General features: G+C 41.0%; 1 pseudogene; it reads right to left on the bottom strand.

Moving 5' to 3' along the window:
* Positions 1-4,796: 4,796 nt before the first annotated feature.
* LOC118928001 (40S ribosomal protein S2-like) overlaps positions 4,797-15,629 on the bottom strand; it is a 48,423-nt pseudogene continuing 37,590 nt past the window's right edge.

The raw sequence follows: 15,629 nt of genomic DNA, 5'->3' as shown, positions 1-15,629 counted from the left end.
GCTGTATTTCCCAAGGCAGCCCTTGTACACAGCCCTTAATAGCCCTGTTGCTCATCGTGGACCCAAGACTAAACTCATGTGGCCAGTGGAATGTAAGCAGAGTGGAAGTCCAAAATTCCTTACCCCAAATCCAGCTATGGGCCAGCTTGGTGAAAATTTCAGGTTTTTTCCCATTTTGAAGGTGATATGATGCATAGACTGCATATTACAGACTATCTCCATTGGAGTCTGGGGCAGCATCTCACCATCAACTGCAAGAAAGCCCAAAACAACCGTCACTCGAGGAGGAATAAACAAAGATGTGGTCTTGTGGCAAGTTAGGTCAGACTTTTTTTTCAAATGTGTTTTTGTCAAGAACTTCTGAAAAAAAATTCTGTTTTTCAGAAGTTTTTGGATTTCAAAATTGTGCATCATGTGGCAGCTTTAGAAAACTGTAGAGACAGCTGAAAAATATCCTTTGCCCCTTCTTTGGTCCTTCCTACATCCTGCCATGGGGACTGTGGTTATAAAGACAATCTAAACTACCCTTATTCATTATTTTTCTCAAAGAACTATTATCTTTGAATGTGAATATTGTTATGTTTTGCTGCATGATTTAGTATTGAACACACATGTGCACACACTATACTGGGTACCTCATTTAATTCCGTCATCAATTCCACTTTACAGGTGAGAAAACTGAGGTACAGAAAATTTATGTAACTTGGCCAAGTCCCGTGATAGTAAGAGACAAGGAATTAAAACCAAGAAGTCTGGTGCCAGGGTGCCTGTATTTGTCCACAGTACTATTTCTATCTTCTCTCAATGAGACCAGTTACCACATAAAAAATGTTGGAGACTCAATTGGTCAAGTTTCCCTGTAGGTCTGGATTGTATTTCTTAGATGCCTAGTTGGGACACCGTGTTTGTTTTTGCCCCATTTTAGTTTGGCAGGCTTTCACCTGCAATTAACCAGCTCTCTAGCCATGCCAACAATGGACAATCCACGAGAGGAGGTAAAGCTAAAAGCCTGTTGCTCCCCATGGTCACACGAACACGGACACCCACAGCTACATCACGACGTGAAGCACCAGGCAGAGTGGCTTAAGATATCACTATTTCATAGATATTCCTTTCAGCCATGTTAAAAGTGAATATAAATTTAGAAAACCAATGAACCTGTCATCTTGGCCATATTTTCTGGGTCACACCCATGTCTCATTCGAGGCAGCCACACTCAGTGTTAATGCTGTGTTACTAACAGTTAACTATTTATGAATACCTGAGTGCCAAATGAAATCTCAATCTAATAGCACAGCAATCCCAGCTCAAATCCAAGATTTTAGAAGTTATAAATGTCACCAAATTCACAAACAGCTGTCATTACATTATTGGCATTTCTGGCACAATTACCCTAGAAACTATGGGGAAAAAATGTAACTAGTTAACAAGAAGGCAGTGCTAATGGAATTGGTTTTGACTCCACAGAGATGTGTGTACTAAGATTGTCTCAGTTTCATGGCTTTGGCTTCAGTTCATTAGAATCCTTGGATTTCAAGTATTACCATGGCAGATACAGTAAAATATTAAAAGTTGTTAAATCTAGATGATGAGCATATGGATATTGATTACAGTATTCTCCCTACTTCTGTGTAAGTCTGAGAGTGTCACAACAAAGTGATGGAAAACAAGGGAAGAAAACCCATCCAAATGATAACTTTAAAAATCACCTCCCAAATGGCATTAAATGAAGTTATCCAGGCATTTAGCCCTTTACTGTCCATTACAATAGCCACTGGGCACATGGCTATTTGAATTTAAATATATATTAATTCAGAATAAATTAAAAAATTCAGTTCCATGAGTTGCACTAGCTCCATTTCAAGTGCTCAAAAGTCACTGGCTATGTATTTTTAAAACCACTCTTTAATTGTGGTAAAAAATGTATAACAAAATTTAAGATTTTTAAATGTACAGTTTGGTGTCACTAAGTACACTCATATTGTTGTGCAACTATCACCACCAACCATCTGTAGAGCTTTTAAAAAATTTATATATACTTTTTATTTTAACCATTTTTATTGTGATTAAAATATATATGAACATACTAAAACTCTACTGAATTTAGGGCTGTTGTCTGTTCCCAAAGTTCTCTGAAAATACCAACTTGCTATTTGCTTATTCTCATTATGCTGATTTCAAACAAGTAAGAGGTAGCAAAAACCTAAGGCATGAGAAATCAGAGGAGAAAGTTCTAAATTGTGAAACTTTATGTATTAGCTATCCTCTTTTCTGGAAATGGAGAAGCCAGAGGAACTCCATCCCTCCACCACAGCAATGAGTCAAACCTCACTCCACGCACCAAACACCAAGGCTCTGGTCCTCTTGAGCATCACTTGAGACACACAGCATGGGCATTGACTCAGTCAACAAACATTGGTGAGGGGGCCACTGTGAACCAGGTGCTGTTCTGGTGATGGGAATATTAGGGTGAAGAAAAAAGACTCAATCTAATAGCACATCAATCCCAGCTCAAATCAAAGATTTTAGAAGTTATAGGCTCTTGTCATTGGAGCATCCTTTCTAGAGTTGGGAGACAGACAATAAACCAACCAACTAATCAATCAACAAATAAGCCAACCGTATCAGAAGGTGATAAATGCTGTAAAGAAGGTAAAACAGGATAATATAACAGAGATCACCATGAAGGTATATCTCATGTGTTGGAAACCTCCACTGACCCTAGTTATATGTCATCTTCAGAAGCAAATTCCAAATTAGATGTCATCTAAAAACAATGAAAAATGAAATTTACCAAAAAGAAGTTTGAGTTCCACTCCCTTTGCTCTTTCTGTTTCCTATCATTTATTGGCTGGTTCTGCTCAATTACTTACTTAATAAGCTTGGGTCATATAAATATGGCAATTGTTCAGGTAACTCCTAATGTTTAAAAAAGAAGACACCTGTAACTTTTACAAAAGAAATTTGTCCAGATGGGTGGTGTGTTGCAGACTGAACCTATGTTTTAAATGAATGAAGGAAAAATTGGAAAATATTTATAGTAGAAAAGCTACAGATATGTCAGATAGCTTTGCATAATGCCTATAATTGTCTCGTCAAGCCCAGGCAAGATTGGCACAATGCAAAAAGTTAATTATTTCCACCAACTTTTTCTCCACTGCATATAGACCATGGATGTTTCTCAAGTATCACCTCTACTCCAGGGGCAAACACTGACACACAGAATGAAGAGTTGTGTGAATGGAGGAGGAGGGCAATAAGATTCAGCACAACTTTCCTCCTCTGAACAAGATATAAAGCAATTTCTCATGTTCCCATAAAGCTCATCGTCTTGTAAATTCAGTATACCTAAATCCATTAGTGCTCAGAGGAAAAATTAATGTATGAAAAGAAATATTCGGTTTTCACTGAGTAAAGTTTCAAGTTAGTGAAGTGAGTGACGTTACAGCTGTTTGTCCACATAAGAGGAGTTAGCCTTTGGAACTCTAGTTTGGCTATATTGAAGGGAGAACTGTAAATTGTTCCAAGTTCTTATCCTGACTGTAAAACCTTGATCATTTTCAGGCTTTCTTGATTATGCTGCATCTTGTCTACACACTTCTGTCAGTGTTTCACCTTCAGGGTCTAGTTACAGCCTTGAAAACAGCCTGGGGCAAACAAGAAGGGCTAGAGAATGTGGTTTTCAATTACTCTCCGGAAGACTCCTGAGCTGGAGCGATGTGTTTTTGAGTGGGTTTTCAGTGGTGGTAGTGGTAGGGTGACAGTCAATATTTGTGAGATTTCTTATTGGCGTGACATTTTAATTTTTACTTATCTCTTAAATTTTAGAGAAATAAGTTCCCAAACTTAGTTTCTGACGTTTAGAAAATTGACCATAATGCAAACGTTCTTCACTGAAGTTCATAGTGATTTATCAGCATTAATTACAGCACTAATAACAAAATTGGTATTGATTGTGCTAAGCATTCACCACATATTATCTCATATAATTCTCAGGACAACCTCTATGTTAGTAATGAGAAAACAAGGGCCAACAGAAGCGCAATAGTCTGCTACAGCATGAGCCGGGGCAACTCTGTCATTATGTCCCCAGAGAGGTTGGGGAGGTAGGGGTTGGGAATGGTAAGTCTGTAACTTACCGTATTCTTCATCACAGCTGCCTCTTCCAAGCCACTCAAAGTTAACATTTTATTCAAGTAAGGGCAGTGTGGTTGCCAAGTAAATGTGCTTCGCAACCCTCAAGCTGTCCCTGGTGGACATTCTGGAGTGGTCGTATATTCACATGACTGTTACTGTCAAATTCCCATTTATCCGAGCCCATCATGTTTGGAGCACTAGATGCTGACCCTACCTGATGGAAGGGATTCAGGAGGCCTGGAAAGAACCCAAGGCAGGATGGGAGAACATCAAGCGGTCGGCAAGACCAGTGTGGTCGGGCACACCTGTCTGCTAGTCTTGGTCTTATGAGTTATTTCCTTGGCCTTAGACAAATTATCTCTTTCTTTGAGTCTGAGTTTACTGGATATAAAATGAGAGATTCTATTTAGTGATTTTTTTTTCTAGTTTCTGAGTATGAGACTATTAGTGATCTTTCAGTTTCTTTGTAACTATAAAATGTGATGGTTCCATAGGTCTTGACTTCTAAGAATTTATAATCCAGTGGAACGATGAGACAAATTCATTATTTAGAAACGTTTCTGGCCTTTATATTGTAATTGCTTTGGTGTGTTTTTTCTCCACTAGATCTTTTTCTTTTTCATAGGCAATTTAATTCCCTTTATTTTTCTTGTAGTAAACTATGTGGTGGCTACAGCTGTAACCCGGGTCCTCTGCGTGGAGACTCTGATGTGGGTCTTTACAAGATAGTCGGTGAGTTCCTGATAAGGAGACTTGGTGGACACAGTCTCTTTCCAGAGGTCAGGGATGAGATAGCTATAGGTCTTGGAGATGGCATCAAAAGTGGCCTTGCAAAGTTACCCAGGGTAGCCGTGCAGCTCCTGGCTGAGGTGTAGCAGTCATCAGCACCAGCCATCAGCAGCAGCTTCTTGTGCACATGGGTGGAGATGTGCACCAGCACAGAGCCACAGCCACCAGGCACCTTGCAAGGGGCAGTGTGAGGCTTCCCAATCTTGTTCCTCCAGTAGGCTCCCCGCACAGGGACGATGGAGAGCTTGGCAGGGATGACAGCCCCATGGATGGCTGTGGTGACCTCCTCGGAGCACTTAACACCCAGGCCAGCATGTCTGTTGTAATCCCCAATGGAGATAAAAGCCTTGAGCCTGGTGCATTGGCCAGCGTGGGTCTGCTTTTGCATGGGCATAATCTTCAAAACCTCATCCTTGAGAGATGCCCCTGGTTGATGATCTCAGACTCCTTGATGGGCAGGGAGAAGAGACAGATCTTCTCCAGCAACTTGATCTTCATCTCCTTGACCAGGCAGCCCAGCTTGGTAACAGGATCCACTGCTTGTCCTCAGCCTCACTTCCACCAGCTCAGCTGCCCCTGCTGAAGCCCCCGTGGAAGTTGCTATGGCTTCCCATTCGGCCCATGGGCTCCCCAGGCCCCCTCAACCCCAGCGTCACCCACAATTTGGGGTTTTCCCGGAGGAGATTCTCCATTGGACCTTGAACCTGAAAGCTGTGGACATATTCTTTGTATCTCTTCCACAGCATGGCACATGGTAGTTGTGTTAGGGCCTCATAAATGTTTGATGCAGAAGTGAATGAGTAACACAGTGAGTGAATATATAAATAAGCACATGCATTTAATTTTCCAAAGCAATGCTATATACATAACAACCCCCAGCTTTTTCTAATATTGATGTTCAAGTCTCATTTTTACACCATTCATCCCAAGAGCGGATCCAGGTGTTGCACAGCTGGAAGCTAATATGATTTCAGGGCCCTCCTTTAAGAAGAATTAAAAATTGCAAATATAAAATTAGGAATATTGCCCTTGAAGGGGCCTGTGCAAGTGAGCAGCACCAAGGTTACACTTCAGTTCTTAGTGCGCTTCTGGCAACAGGCCCCTCTGGGCTCTGCTCCGGGCACGTGCTTCTCTCTCCCTCACAAGCTTGCTCCTACCTCAGGGCCTCAGCCTGTGCTTCTCCACCCCTGCCCCTGCTCCACCACAGCTCCTAGAGCATACTTTTTAATTGTGGTAAAGTATACATAACATAATATCGGTCAGTTTAACTGTTCATAAATGTACAATTTGGTGGCATTAAATACATCCACAACTCTGTGCAACCATCACCACTGTCTATATTCAAAACTTTTCAAAAATCATTCCCAACATAAACGTTGTATCCATTTTCAATTCCCCTTTCCCTCTCTCTCCCTAGCCTTGACAACTTCTATTCTACTTTCTGTCTCTATGAATTTGTCTGCTCTTCATACCTCACAAAAGTGGAACCATTTAGTATTTGTTCTTCTGTGTCTGGCAGTTCACCAAGCACAGTGTTTTCAAGTCCATTCACATTGTAATATGTATCAAAATTTCATTCCTTTCTAAGGTTGAATATTGTTCCTTTGTATGTATATACCACATTCTTTTATCCATTCATCTGACTTAGGTTGTTTCTACCTTTTAGATACTGTGAATAATGTTGCTATGAACATTGGTGTACAAATATCTGTTTGACTCCCTGCTTTCCATTCTTTTGGGTACATACCTAAGTGTAGAATTGCTGGATCATATGGCAACTCTATATTTAGATTTTGGGGAACCAAATTGGTTTCCATAGCAGCTGCCTCATTTTATATTCTCACTAGCAATGCATAAAGGTTCCAGTTTCTCCACATCCTCTCCAACCCCTTGTCATTTTTTTTTACTTATTATTATAGCTATCCTGATATGTATGAAGTATCTCATTATGATTTTATCTGATTATTTTTTTCATAGCCTTTAGCATGATGTGAAATGGCCTTATTTATTTATTTCACTTACTTTATGAGTCTGGAAATCCATGAAAGCAGGACCACTTCTGTTATGTTCACTGCTATATTTGAAGCATGTTCCTGTCACATGTAGGAATAGGAACGCTCGTACAGTCTCTTTGCAGCACTGTGTGACCATCATTGTTAATTTCTTTGTCCTAAGGTCAATGCTTAAACAAAAGCAACATGAATTGGATAACAAGTCCACAGTTGTTTATATTAGAATCAGAAAAATCCTTCTAGTAGCCTTAAACCAATGGACACCATAATCTTAGGACTTCTAAAAATGAAGAGCAGACACAATTTAAATGAAAATGTGTACATAAATCTCTGTACTTAGAGTTGGAATTCAAAGTGAACCAATGAATAATTTTCGTAAAGCTTGCATGGAGCGTTGCACACTGCTTCCTTTCCAAACTGCCCAACACTAAGAGTGTTTTGTACCAAATGTAAATAGAACGAAAATAATGGGAGGCATTAGAAGGAGTTATGTCACAGAAACCCAATGCCTAAATCACTAAATACTGAGTCAAGTTGTATTGATAAGAAAGTCATGGTGCTGCCTAACTTACTTATTTATAACTGTAGGAAGAGCAAAATTTCATTTTTTAAACTGAAGCCTGAAAATTGCTAAGTCATTCAGAACAATGTGGATCTAACTCAACACACGGCTTCTGTGCATTTTATAAACACACAACTTCACAACTGAAAGCTTTCAGCGATTGCATCCCCCACTGCTAAGAACCAGACCCTGGATGGAGGGATCCTGGAAGCGGCCTGGGGAGCCAGGGCGGACAGGAATGGTGCGCAGCGTTACCCCGCGGTGAGCGGCAACGCACACTGCCAGCCCTCCCACATCCGCCCACGCGGGCACCACCCACTTTCACATAATCTGTTTGCTATCGTTGCAAACACAAACCAAACCATGTCTATTGTGTGATCCACAGCTGCTCCCGGTCACTCCCTGAGTTACTAAACCAAGTTGTATGCTGTTAATATTTTGGAATCACAAAGTCTGTGTCTCTGAAAGGCTCACGGAGTGTTTCAATAAGTGGTCAAATTAATTTCTGTAAAGGAAACAGAGGAAAGAATCTGATGGGCTCCTGAGTATGAAGAGAGGGCAGAAGACACTCGTGAAGACAGCTGTCCTAGCAAAGCAGATTCGCCCTGAAGCTGACGAAGGAGGAGCTTTAGAATACCAATTTGCATGGGGACAGAGGGAGGACGGAGCATTGCTTTGCAGTTCTGTATTCTTTTTCCTAAAGAGACTCCCAAATTGAATGTTTCAAGCCCTAGAAAGCTGAATCGACCCAGCCTCTGCTTTCTCAACCTTTTTCAGAAATTTTTGAGAAAGCTTTCATTAGCCATTTTCTATAGAGAAACAGTGACATACCATGAGGATTTTGGCATCCCTAGAGGGCCTAACACCCAGCCTTCCACATTCCAGGGTTTAGTATGAATTGATAACGCAAATTAAATAAGTAATACAAAGCATATGGCTATAGTGTGTGTGTGTGTATGTGTGTGTGTTTCTAATACTTACTTTGAACATTTGGCTTGGCTTGGCTTTGGATGGTCACTGTTTCCAAAATAATGAAAAACCCAATGGCATTTTACCTTGAAGATCTCTATTGGAGTAACTGAAAGTCTGTGAGGACCAGTGACAGGGCCTCAGGGAGAGACCTGTGCTTTTGTTGGATAACTGTAGACAGTGATGAATGCAACACTTTCATAACTATTTGTTTTTATTATTTGGCATGTAACCATTATATTTTGTTGTATTCATTTGCACCTAAAAAATTAAAATCTATGTCTTTTAGATTAAGATATTATTTATTTCTACTCAAATACCACTTTAATTAAAGGAGACCTGTGCAAACTTCTTTGAATGTACTGCAGATCTCTTTGCACAGTTAAAGTTGACTAATTGGGGCAGAAATGAAACTTTTAAATGGCAGTAGTTCCTTTACTCAAAATAAATGTCTCTTTAGGCCATCCCAGGCTTCAAAATTCAGTCTGAGAATTATCCACTGTGAGAAGGCCTATCTAGCTTACCTCAAGGTAAATAGACAACATGAGTACTCTCAGGTGGGGCCTCTAAGGGATGCGTGGAAAATTCTCAAAATGATCAGTTTCTTACAGATGCTTTGTAAACTCCTCATCTCACAGAACAAGCCACAGTATCCACCAGTCCCCAGGGTTTGTGCCCGGCACCATTTGTATTCCCTGTGAGTGGCTCACTTCTTGAGGCCTGAACAATAAAATTTGACCCTCCAGTTTTAGATGCTGTCGTTCCATTATTAGATAGGAACTTGGTGGGCATTTCATATTTCTTTTCTTTTAGCCCTGAAAGAAGCATTAGCAGGGAAATTCAAAAGCAAGCAGAAAACTGGCATAGCTAATTTAGACTAATTAGGATGGCAGACCAAGATCCATGCTTCAGAGCTTCCCATGCCCTCCCATGTCTCCACCTGATTGCTTTGTCCAGCAGCAAACCCAGGAGGCACTTCCAATTACATCATATCCTCTTCAAACACCAAACCACTCAAGCTAATTTTATCCTATTAAACAGACTGAAGGATCCAGAAGAAAGGCTCTCCCCACCTCCCCAAAAGCTTCAATTACCAGGGTCCCTGATTATCATCACTTCAATCCTGTATGCACTGCTAAATACTTTTTTTTTTGCTTAGCATTGCCTTCATGATTCAGATGAAAAGCAAATATTATGAGCATATCTTCACAGCTCTGGTAAGTGACATTAGGAGTAAAACTAAAAAGAAACACCCTGGTTATTAGCATGATTAATCAAAGTCAAGTTTGAAGTTTCCAGAGACATTGGAATCACAGAAATCTCAGCACCTCTCTGAATATTTGCATTTAGAGAAAGCACTGAAGATTTTTCTTTCTTCTCTTTTCCCTTCCCCTCTCTTCCCCTTCTCCCTCCCTCCCTTCCCTCTTTCCTTTCTTCTTTTTTCTCTTTTAAGGACTATTAAAAAAGTTACTAGCAAAAGGAAACTTGTGATTCGTGATAATAAATATAGAATAAACAATTTGCCATGGAAGAAAATGTAAGGAGGTTTGGAGAGGTGATTAATACAGTCATTTCATCATCCAGTCTACTGCTTCCTAGCAAACAGCAAATTTTTAACAAAGAGTAATTATTATAGAGTTGAACTTTTCATTTACAACCTCAAAATCAACTTTCCATTCAATTTTGACCAATCTAAGAAGTCTTCATCTAGAAGATTTTAGTTTTCGTTTTTTTTTTCCCCCTAATTACAGCAAGAATAAAACAATGTTCTCATTCTGAATGTAAATTCTTTTCTGAACTCTAAGTTTAAGACATGGAATCAAAAAGAAACTTAACTGTTCTCAATTCTTGGAAGAAGATTTATAAAAGCCACCTTAAGAAAAATTGTTGCTTCAGCAAGATATGTCAAGTAAAGATAGGAATTTACATGAAGGGGAGTGATGGTGTCTGAAAGAGTTGAAAAACTGTGAAGTTTAATACATCAGTTGGGTGAACCCTGCTCCTCTTCTTAACAACAAGAAACAAGTCTAACAAATCTCAAAAGGAACAAGTGAACAGAAGTTTTCGCCTGTACAATATTATGCAGCTGTCTGGAGGATCCTTTTGCAATGAAGAAATAGTCATTTTCATTTCTCCCGGAAATGTATTTTAATTAAAAAACAAAAAACAAAGAAAAAAAACCTTTCCAAGACATTTGGTGGTCCTCAAAGTATCTGTTAGTTTTATTTTTTTTAAATCTCATTTATATTCTGTGGTCAGTCTGAACGACTGAAATGAAATGTTTTTTTTCAACAATCTCTCTCTAGTAGAAAAATCTACCCAGTGGGTCTCACCAATTGCCAGCTTCACAGGTATCAAAAAACCATTGTCTTGGGACAATCACTCCTCCCTCACAAAAAAGAAAGCCACTAAACGACAACAATTCCATCCAAACTCTGTTTGGGCCAATTTTCTTAATGTTTCAGCAAGGCTTAATCTGTTGGCATAAGTGTTTAGTCCCATTAACAGCTAAAGTCACAGAGTCCACAACTCGCTGTGCTGACAGTAAACAAGGAATTTGAGAAATGGCTTTTAAACAATGACTAAGCCTCAAGCCATTTTGTCTTCAGATGCTGAGAAACTGGTCCAGGCCAGAGTTGCCTCTTTCCTACAGCCCTGCTTCTATTTAAAATACATCTCCCTCCCACTGTCTCGTTCTGTGCTGATTAGATTTGTCCTGCTAACTTCCCTTTCCTCTGATTGGCCGCGGAGGACCCACATGATCGTGCAGATAAGCGGCACTATTAGTTTTAAGAAACACAAGCCTGGGTAAAAACTGGAAAATAGGTGAGTTTGCCCACACTGGATTTCTTTTATGAGAACCTCACTCAGTCTCCTGTGGGACATGTCCTCTGGGTAAAAGCCGGGATTTCCTGACCACTATTCTAGTCTGTGGCACCAGGAGAGCAAAGAATACAATAAAACATGTATGACCCGACCTCCTCCCTGACAGAAATGATCCCACGAGGGACGTCAAAGCATAATCTTCACCAGCAGTGCTTAATTCTTCTCTCTAAATATCTAACTTCATTTTGAAGGCTCTCTTGGATGTTTCAATCAGTAGGAATGTCCTCTACTAGTATCTCTCCAGCTAGTATTTCCGTATTTATCACTAACAGTACAGGCAATAGCCAGCAACTTTGCCCCCTCCACCTCTTTTCCCCCTTCCCCATGCACTGGCTCTCTCCCCATCACTCCCATTGCCCACCCCTGATTTACAAACAATAACAGAGGGTATACTTTGCCTCAGGGTCTTCATATGATTCCAGGATTAAGGAGATTCCCCCAGAAATTCAGGCTCCACTTTGGGAGCTTTTCCACCAAGAGGTCTTTTTAATGTGAGCTCAAATCTCCTCCTTGGCCAACAATAGACATCAGTTCTTTACCTGAACCTACCACCTCCCTCTGAAATATCACACATGATATTCAGACTCTCTCATGCATGCTGTCCAGGATCACTGACTGGAAAGGGGATACATTCAGAGTATGGTAATCTGGCAGGCTGAGGTTGGACTTGTAAAGTAGGTAAGAAGAAAGGCTGTAAATGGAGAAGCTGGCATAGCCAGTAAGGAATTTTGAAACTCCTTTCTCAATCTCCATCAAATTAAAAAGCATACAAATTAAGAGGCAGAAAGAGAGCAAGGGAGTGATATATTTCCTTAACCTTTCAACAATGTTTAGCAAATGCCTACTCTATGTCAGACATTGTGTATTATAGGTACTAGGTGCTGCTGATACAGGTATTACAAGATGTCTTTACCTGTCCACAGTCTGGGAGGGGCAATAGACCAGAAAATCAATTACTATCCAGAGTGTTAAGGTACTTTGGGAACCCAGAGAGGAGAGGCACCTAACTCATCTGGGAGTGAGGAGTGTGCTGGGGGTTGAAGATGAAGGCTGCTCAAAGGAGAGCGTGCTTTAGATGGGGACTGAAGGGCAAAAGACAACTGCTAAGCAAATGGGGTGTGGGGTTGCAGGGATGCACGGTGTGATGAGGAGAGGGGCATCCCTGGACAAAGTAAACCCATGAAAGGCCCAGAGATCCCAAGTATTCTGAAAACTGTGTTTTGCTATGGCTGGGGATTAGGGGGTCCAAGACTGAGCAGAGTCCCAACTCTTGACTTACAGGAGCCTATAAAACTATTTAATAAGGTTATAACTTACTTCCATATTTCATCTATTTCGATTTGGGGGAAATTTTTAACATTCTACGTAAGGTCTGTGGTCTTACCTTGGCAATGTTATCACAATGTCTGAAAGTCTTGTGGATGCCAACAGTGAGTCATATGGCCAGGAACCTGTCGCCTTCACAGTTACAGTCATCTTCAGTCCCTGCAGTGTCCCCTGGGTCTAAGGCTAGGCTGCTGCTTCTCAGAAACCACCCATTAAGTATTGACGTTGTCCAGGGTTCTGTCTCAACCATATTTGGACTTTGGCCACTCTCCCTGAGCAGTTTTAACCACTTTCATGGCTCCAACCATCACAGTACACTAGTGATTTCTGAATCTATACCCCAATCTAGATCTTCTGAGTTCCCAGTACTTAGTAAACTCACCTTCAATGCAACATGTTCAAGATTAGACTCTTGCCTGTGCAAATCTGTTGCTCTTCTTCCAAGTTGCTATGTTGTGGTAGCACTACCATCCATGTACCACTGGACTCCTGGGGATAATCTTAGGCTTTCTGCTCTCCCTTTTATTACTCATGCATTTAAATCCAAAGTCTTGTCCGTTCTACCTGTGAATAACTTTCATCTTTCTCCTCCTCTGCATCCTGACTTACCATTACAACTATAGCCATTTAGTTTAATTCAGTTCATCAACCACGACTTCTTGAGGAATTGGACTAGGTGATGGATTCCCTGACACTCTGTTCAAAATCAACTCTCAACACATTCTACACCACAGCCATTCTGAAAAGAGTGCTAGGTATGTATCGTGTATGGATTTTGTGAGCATATTATACTCTGGCATATCTCTATTATTGTTGTTTCTCTGTCAGGAATATCCTTCTAGACTAAAAAATCTTTTTGTCAACCTTCAAGAATCACTGCTTGTGTTACCTCCTGTTCTCAGGTCCCCCACCCTTATCCCCATAATTATACTCACAGACACCTTCTTCCATTCTCTCTTTACACCTTGTAAAAGCCTCTTCTAAGCAATTTTTATGCTGTGTTTTAGTTTCTTACAGGTCACGGCCATCCCCTAACTGAACATCAGTTCTGCAAGAGCAGGGTCTCTGTGTGTCTCTTCATCTCTATACAGAGGCTGGAACACAACGGGTGCCCAATGCATCATTCAAGCTCTCCTGCAATGAGATTTAATTAAACACATGCCTCAGGGCTTAATGAGGAACCCTGGTTCCTGGACAGTAGACTTGTGAGTGACCCAAGTGATCCAGGTCCCAGTTGCTTCTCAGTTTCAGGGATAATGAGGCCTACACCCCATGGATTCCCTGGGCACACACACCTCATTCCTCTCCGGGGACATCAGGGAGGGAGGACTAGTGGAGCACCATTCAGAGGGCAGTGCCTGCCATTGTCACCCACAAACAATCTTTCAAGGACCAGGTCCATTTCTCCGAGGTCCTTCAGTGTGTATCCTCTTGTTCCTCACAGCCCAGCCAAGCACAACCACTTCTGTTCCTCAAACGTATCTCAGGATTGTTCACCTCTGTAGCCTCGTTCGCCTGGACTGCCTGGCTTTTGATTCTACTTAGGAATTCTTTAGGACTGAACCTCAAATGTTGCTTTCTTCGTGAAGTTTTCTGTATCCTCTGAATTGGAATTGATCCCTCTTTGACAGAGTCTTTTGTTTCTAGTTAATGGCATTAATTATGTTGGCTTGTTATTATTTGTACCCTTTCTACCAGCTGGTGAGACTCTCACAGCTGTTTTCCCCCCTTAGGCTCTAGCTCAGTTTCCTGCATAAAGTACGTGCTCAGTCAATTCAGGTCTCAACTTAGATACTTTTTCTGCCAGGGGGCCCTCCTTAGTCTAGGTTATGTGTCTTGAGCATCTTGTGTTCACCTTTAGCATGTTGTGTCACTCATTGGTCTGTCAGCTTTGGATGGCAGGGGCTGTACTTCTCTTGTCCACAGCGGAAGTCCCAGTATCTGACATGGGCCTGGCCACAATAGACTCTGAAAAATGAATAAACAACTGAGCAAATATGGGTTGTTAAATAAGGAGAACTCAAGAAGAAATTATCCTGAGGCCCTAGGAATGGCTGCCTTTTAATATGTTTGATTGAGTGGCTCTGTGCCTTTATTTCACTCTCTTGAGGCATGATGCAAAGTGTGGATACTACCTTCAAAGCAAAGGAACATCCCACAGCTAGTCAGAGATATCAAGGAGTCCTAACTGACCGAGGAATGAGCCCAGATGGGGGATGGGAGGAAGGAGTTGGTGGGGGTGGTGCAGACGAAGTCATGGTGAGCCCCAAAGCCGGAGATCACTTTCCTTTACCAATCGGTTAAGGGTGTCTCGGCCCCCAAGATTCCATGTATATCCTTTCCCCAACCTCCCTACAGTTCAGGCAAAGGGTGATGGGCTGAGGGAGGTCCTGAGGCTGTAGTCCTAGAATATATTTCCCTGTCCTTGGAGCGCGTCCTACATTTTACAGACCCAGCCACAGCTGCCCTTGGCCCAGGACCTTTGGGAAGGGAGCAGGGTTTAGCTGAACTTGGGGAGAGAGATCGTGGTCCACCTTTGATTGGAAAGGAAGTCACTTCAGAATGAGGAATTATTTTTTCTTTTTGATTTTAAAAGTTACTCAAATTTTGTAGTCAGTCTACCCTGTTCATCATTCTTTAAAAAGTAAGATTTCTTTTCCTAAATTAGCAATAATCCTCCAAACTTCACATGCACAATTTTCACCCCAAATGGGAAAAATAAAATAGGCCATATTCAAAATTGACAAGGAAAATTCCCAAGAACTGTATTATTAAACTTACCATCATTTTATTGGATATCATCAAGGCAAAAAAATTAAGGTAGAGATTGTGAACACTGCTGCTCTTTTCCTTGCCTGCTTGTAAATGAATGTTTTTCAGCCTTCCCCATCCATCTTCATTAACATTGTGAGCAATTTGTATTTTCCTGAAATGCAGCATCTTTACAT

Source organism: Manis pentadactyla, chromosome 11 (assembly GCF_030020395.1).
Source record: "Manis pentadactyla isolate mManPen7 chromosome 11, mManPen7.hap1, whole genome shotgun sequence".
NCBI classification, from domain to species: domain Eukaryota; kingdom Metazoa; phylum Chordata; class Mammalia; order Pholidota; family Manidae; genus Manis; species Manis pentadactyla.
Note: the sequence above shows the minus strand (reverse complement) of the source record. Positions and strands in the feature narration are given on the sequence as shown.